A 6,000-nucleotide genomic window follows, 5' to 3' on the forward strand; every position below is an offset into this window, starting at 1 on the left:
TCTGATTGGAGATGCTCGTGAAATTGAATGCTACCCGCGCAAACCGTTCTATCGCAAATTCTGTTCCACGAATCTCCGATACTACTCGGTGCAACTATTATAGATAGCTTTGATTAAAGACAAGAAGCTTTCGCGGATCAAGTATTTCGATTTTCCATGCTTACGTGTCACGATATTCGATATTAAATATCCCTAATTTTTACATTCTCCGTGTTTATACGCCACAATGTTCGATATTTGATATCTGAAATTGTTTTTCGTTTTCTAATGTGTGACGTCGTTCAGAATTATTCGAACGAGTTCGATAATCGATGGACATTGGCTTGAACGATTTAAACTTAAAACGCGTGCAATTCCTACACTATGTTTGTAGTGTACTGTACGCGTGCTATGTTCAAGTAAGATATAAACTACCGGAGGAGAACACGATGAATCATATTTTCCATTTTTATACAAGTCTGCAGTTTTACGAATACGATGCACACCGTGTATCGACCATAGTCGTGTTTCGATTCAAATTTCGAACGATCAAGAATTGGAAAATGGTAGGAATTAATGATAACGAAGAATTCTTGCTTAATTTTTATTATATCGGAGGTGAAGTAAATTATGAGAAGTTTGTCCTCGCAATAATTACGAACTCAATTTTTACAAAGTCAATTTTTGAACGAGAAAGAATCGGGAAATGGTACAAATTGAAGCGATCGTAAGCCGGCCATTTCGTTAGATCGTCGTCTTCTGATATACCCGTCGTTACGTGTGGTTATCGTGGCGGAGTTCGTACGAACGTTCTAATGAAGAAATAAAATGGCTGTATTCAGAAGGGCCCACGAAATATCTCGCGATCAAATAAACGACTCATCGTGTGCCGTTTCATCTGAACATGGCAATAAGCCCGCACGATATTCGATCAGTTTTTTCCATCTAGCACGGCCTTACGACATTGTCTCCGGGATGACAATTACGCGATTATGTTTCCGTGTATTCTTACCTTTTTTCCGGTTGAAAGTGTTGAAGAAAAAACCTCGACATCTTTATTTGTTTATTCCGTGACCTGGAAATCGCTATTACGCAAAAAATAGAATTTAGTGAAACAAAAATATTCTAAATAAGGAGAGGTGCATATTATTGTGCTCTTAAATATAAATTATGTTTTGGGTTACAAGGTCTAGGAACAAAGGAACTAATAAATAAATTTCTATTTATGTTTCTTGTAAGCTTTAGCCAAAGCTATAAGCTTAACTTTTTTGGCAATATCCTTTTGTTATAAATATACATGGTGATTGGTAACTGGTGGTACAAGCGGAAGGGGGGTGATTCTACGCGAAAAAAGAAGTCGAAAATATATAATAAAAATTTTTTTTTAATTTTTTTCTTTTTTAAATTTTTCCATCGAAACAACGATCTACAGTGAGATCCGTTATAACGTACCGCACGCGTACCGAGCGAAAATTCAAAGTCGATTTTCTCGAAAACAAAGCCTCGAACGACAAATTTTTATTCTATATTTTCGACTTCTTTTTTCGCGTAGAATTAACCCCTTTCCGCTTGTACCACCAGTTACCAACCACCTTGTATAAAACGTGCTCCCTATCGATTCTATTGTATGTAACACTAAGAGAAAAAGAATCTGGATCAGCATAAACTTATACATTATACTTATACTTATAGCTTTATTTATTTCAATATATTTTTCTATTACAAATTCATCCATTCGTTCTTCTATCGATCAACCTCAACAGGAAGAATGTCTCGCTGTGTATCCTTTACGACATCGGGAAAACCCTTAGCGACACGTAACGCGTCAGTTCTGTGCCAGGCATACAGATCGTTTATCTTAAAGGGAACAGTCCCGCGTAATATTCGAGCCACGTCGAGTTCATTTTTTAATCGTACGAGCAACCGTATCGTTTAACAGGACAAATCGCGGCTCAGCCTTTCTCTCTTTATGCACAATCGAACGACTAAACGAAAAATCCACGTTACATAAGCGACGTCTAACAAAGAACAGTTCGGCGACCTTAATAGAAAACCAAGTTGACCAACGAAGATTGATACGACGACTGAAAAAGTTTTCGGATGTTCCGCCCCTTCTGTCTTTTCTCTGTTTGTCCGCAATTTTCAACTTCTTTGGTTGTTTTGCTTTCTCGCTTCGTATACTATGACCTAGTTGGTGACGTACAAATTCAAGATCGCAGATAGCCAAGTGTTCGGTGTTATCTGTTGTCGTGCTTCTCCGCGGATATTTTTCGAGGTTAAAAGAGAATAACAGCAACGTACATCGCGCAACGAGAATTAGCGAGAGTAGATTAGAGAGCTTGGAAACAGTTTCAACTGGGAGGTTTACGATTCGAGCGATGTAGGCTACGTAGATTTTGGAAATATTTCTTCCTCTTCTTCGTCGTGATTTTTCATGGACATGGCCGGCTGGAAATTCGCGTAGTACGCGTCGAAACACGATGCTTTCTTTCCGAGTGTGCGCGAGTCACACGGCTCGAAAATCTGATTCATCGATAGGCAAAAGATCGGAGGTACGTCTATAATAAGATTCTAGTGCAACTCGGACTGATGCGAATTCATTGAGCATCGCGCGCCCACGCGACCCGTTTTCAATCTTCGTGTCTCTGTTCTGCAAGAAAAGTCCCGAAAGAAAACTCTGATATTTTAATAATTCCTTTGTTATTCCATCATCTTCACGATGCTCGAGGCAAGAAACATTGCTGAAACTACCGAGGAACGAGTAGCGAAGAAACTTTTAATTGCCAGCTACAACCGTGCCTTCCACGGCAAGTAAAAATCCATCTCAAAGCCCGATTCTTTCTTCGAATTATCTATTTTCGCCAAAACTGTCGTTAAAACTGGGTTGAAGCTATTTCAGCGAACCTAACCACCGTGTTCAACGAATTACGTGCATCGTCAAGATCAGTCCCCGAATAAACGACGATTCACGAGTGTCAATGTATCGTCGGAATACGTTTTCAATTATCGACGAATCTCGGTGGATTTAAACGTGCCGATGAACAAAATTAATGAGCGGTACAAATTGTGGAACGAATTTTGACCAAAGTCATCTTACTTAATTGTAGAATGAAAAAGTTGAAACCGTCGAGAAACAAAGGAAGGAAATATAGAGTATCGATTGTTCTTGTTTTATCTTCCAAGAGATTTCTATGCATGTGGATTGGAAAAAAGGGATGAAAATAACTATCCCAAGAAACGAATCACTAATTGGTAAACCTAAACTCCGGTTACGTTCTTCTCCCGAAGGATGTAGATAGGCAATCGTCGGTTCGATTCATTTCCATTTACGTTCGGTTGGACGTCGCCAAGAATACATGAATATCAAGTGGTTTTCTATGCGATAATTGATTCCCAGCAACTACCAGGTTTTTCAGATTCTACAAACACGAGGAAAGAGATGAACTGGAACAGCAATTGCGAGGTAAAATTACTTGTATCCGTTGACTTTCAGTCGTTTGGATGAAAGCACGTGGGCGATTCGAGATTCCTCGCTAACATATCGCTCGTGTACGGCCAGTTAACACGCCGTAATAAACTGTCGTCGATTAATCGAAGTTTAACAACTTGTCTTAAAAAATAGCGTTAGAGAGAGGTCGTGTACTCTGTTGATTGTAACTCGTTTCTTTCTTCCAAGACTTTTGTATCATTCCAGCGTTGTTCGAGAATAATGATTGGCGAATCGTGTTTATCTTGAAGCGATAATTCGCGAGGGATACGCGAGGAGGAAGCGGGTATGCGCATGTTTTTTGTCAGTCGTCGCCTCGTAAAACGGACGTGGCTGGTGAAATTACGATATAAGCCGGATGTTCCGGTAAACGACGCCCCGATATTCCCTGAGTCACGAGGCTTTTCGGGGGATCATCGAGGGAAATACAATTTTCGAAAGTAAATCGTTTCGTTCGACGAAATAAAAATTTCACGTGGTTGTAGTTTTATTTGCTAGTGTATGTTTATATTTAGTACGCTTATGTGTATATTCGTTTGGAATCAATGGTGGCTTTTCAGCGTATATACGTTAGAAACATTTGTTTAATGCGCGTATATTCGTTTGCACAGGGTATCCTGCCCCTGGTTCGTATGTAAACGACAGGAAGTTTACTTTGATCGTGGAGAGGCAATACAGAGTGCGCCACCTTACCAGTAAGTAAATATGCCGATAATTTTAACGTAAAAATTTATCGCTTAATTAAATTAACATGTCCCTGTTAAAAGGAAAAGCCGAAGTTGAAACATTTTATCGATGGAAGTTTAATGTAAATAATTAATCCAAGTCTAAGGTTTCGCGCAGTACTCTGCATTATCTCTTGTAGATACGTGTAATCGTCATAAACGAGACACAAAACTTTTCATGTCCCACGTTTTAGAGATTACTCGAGTTCCTTATTATTTTCGTGTCCAATACGATGTTATTTATTCGGTACAGTATTGCTTTCAACTAGAACTAAAGTCTCCTGTGTAATTATAAATAAAGTATAGGGATATCCTATAACCGCAACGAAGTATAGAATTTTATACTTTTACAATAACTCAAAAAACATTGCACACTATGAAAATAATAAAATATCGTACACCCATTACGTAGATTACACATGTACAATACATACTACCAAAATGATACATTACTGTACAATAACAGTTCCTTTTTTTCCAATTAGTTTCGACCAAAATTTAAATTTCATATATCTTACATGAAATAATTATCAATTTAATTATTTGCGGTATTTTACGAAATTTCTGTAATTTGAATTTAATATACGACAGAAGTCCGTTTGTTTGAACCTGTCGTGCGACAAATGCTTATATCTCTACTATTTACGAGAACTTAAAAATTTATTTAATCGAAATATTTAATATTTAATTTAAAATTTCGTTTTAACCAAGCGGATTCAATCAAAATCGTCGCAACGCGTTGTTATAAATTATAGAGGGCGCGAGAAACACTGATCTTTTTCGAGGTCGGTATTTCAGAGCACGAGATACGAAGTTCCATGATACGATCAAATCTATCCTGTATTTAATTCGTGATCATGATTTTAATTTGGAAATATGTATGAAATATAATTTGAGCAACCGTTTTACCTTATTTATATCATATGCGGTGATTTCAATTTAATATAGAGGAAGAGTAGTGGTAACAACATTAGTAGTGGTTAGAATTAGAACTAAAATCTATGAAACTATGAATATGTCATGGAACAGAATACTTGTCCTGCTATTGTAAACAAAATATAGAATTCTGTATGTACGTTTTTGTATACTCGTTTGTCTTTATTGGAAAATCCTCGATCGAAACGATGATTGTAAACATACCAGAAGTTAGTCATTAATTTCTAGTAAATTCAAATTTGAATTATCGAATCTAAATTCATACTGTACCGTTGTGCTATCTGGTGGTGGACACGAGAACACAATACTGCCACTCGATCGATGTAAGTCTACGATTCTCAAATTTTCTTTACTGACATACGCTCTTTCAATTATTTCTTTATTACAATTAAATTGATCGTTATCATAGTATATTCAGTAGTTTGAGATGCACATCGACTATCTAATTTTGCACAATAGGCCAGATTATCAGGTGTTAATGAACCTACACGCATAGCTTAAAAATATAGTTATTGAAACTTAAAGGAAGAAAATCCGCCACGAACTAAACGAATCGGAACAAAACGATAAATTGAAACTGGTCCTCGAACGTCTCCCTTTATATTTCTTCCATCAACTTGCATTCGACTCCTATCCCAATGAAATGACTGTTGTTAATCCCTTTTTCTTTGGATTTTCTTTTCTTTGTATTGACAAGAAAATCGAAACCACATTCCACCTGTAAATTCTAAGATTCTCTTCAATCTTTTTCCCCCTTTTCTCGTGAAGAGTCGTTTAATAGATTCCAAGCGCGCTTGCGATCACGATATTCCTCGAACAATGATTATCCAGGCGTAGGAAAAAGCGTATTCGTCCCCATCAGGATCGTACTTG

Source organism: Bombus impatiens, unplaced genomic scaffold, assembly GCF_000188095.3.
Source record: "Bombus impatiens unplaced genomic scaffold, BIMP_2.2 scf_0113, whole genome shotgun sequence".
Lineage (NCBI taxonomy): Eukaryota > Metazoa > Arthropoda > Insecta > Hymenoptera > Apidae > Bombus > Bombus impatiens.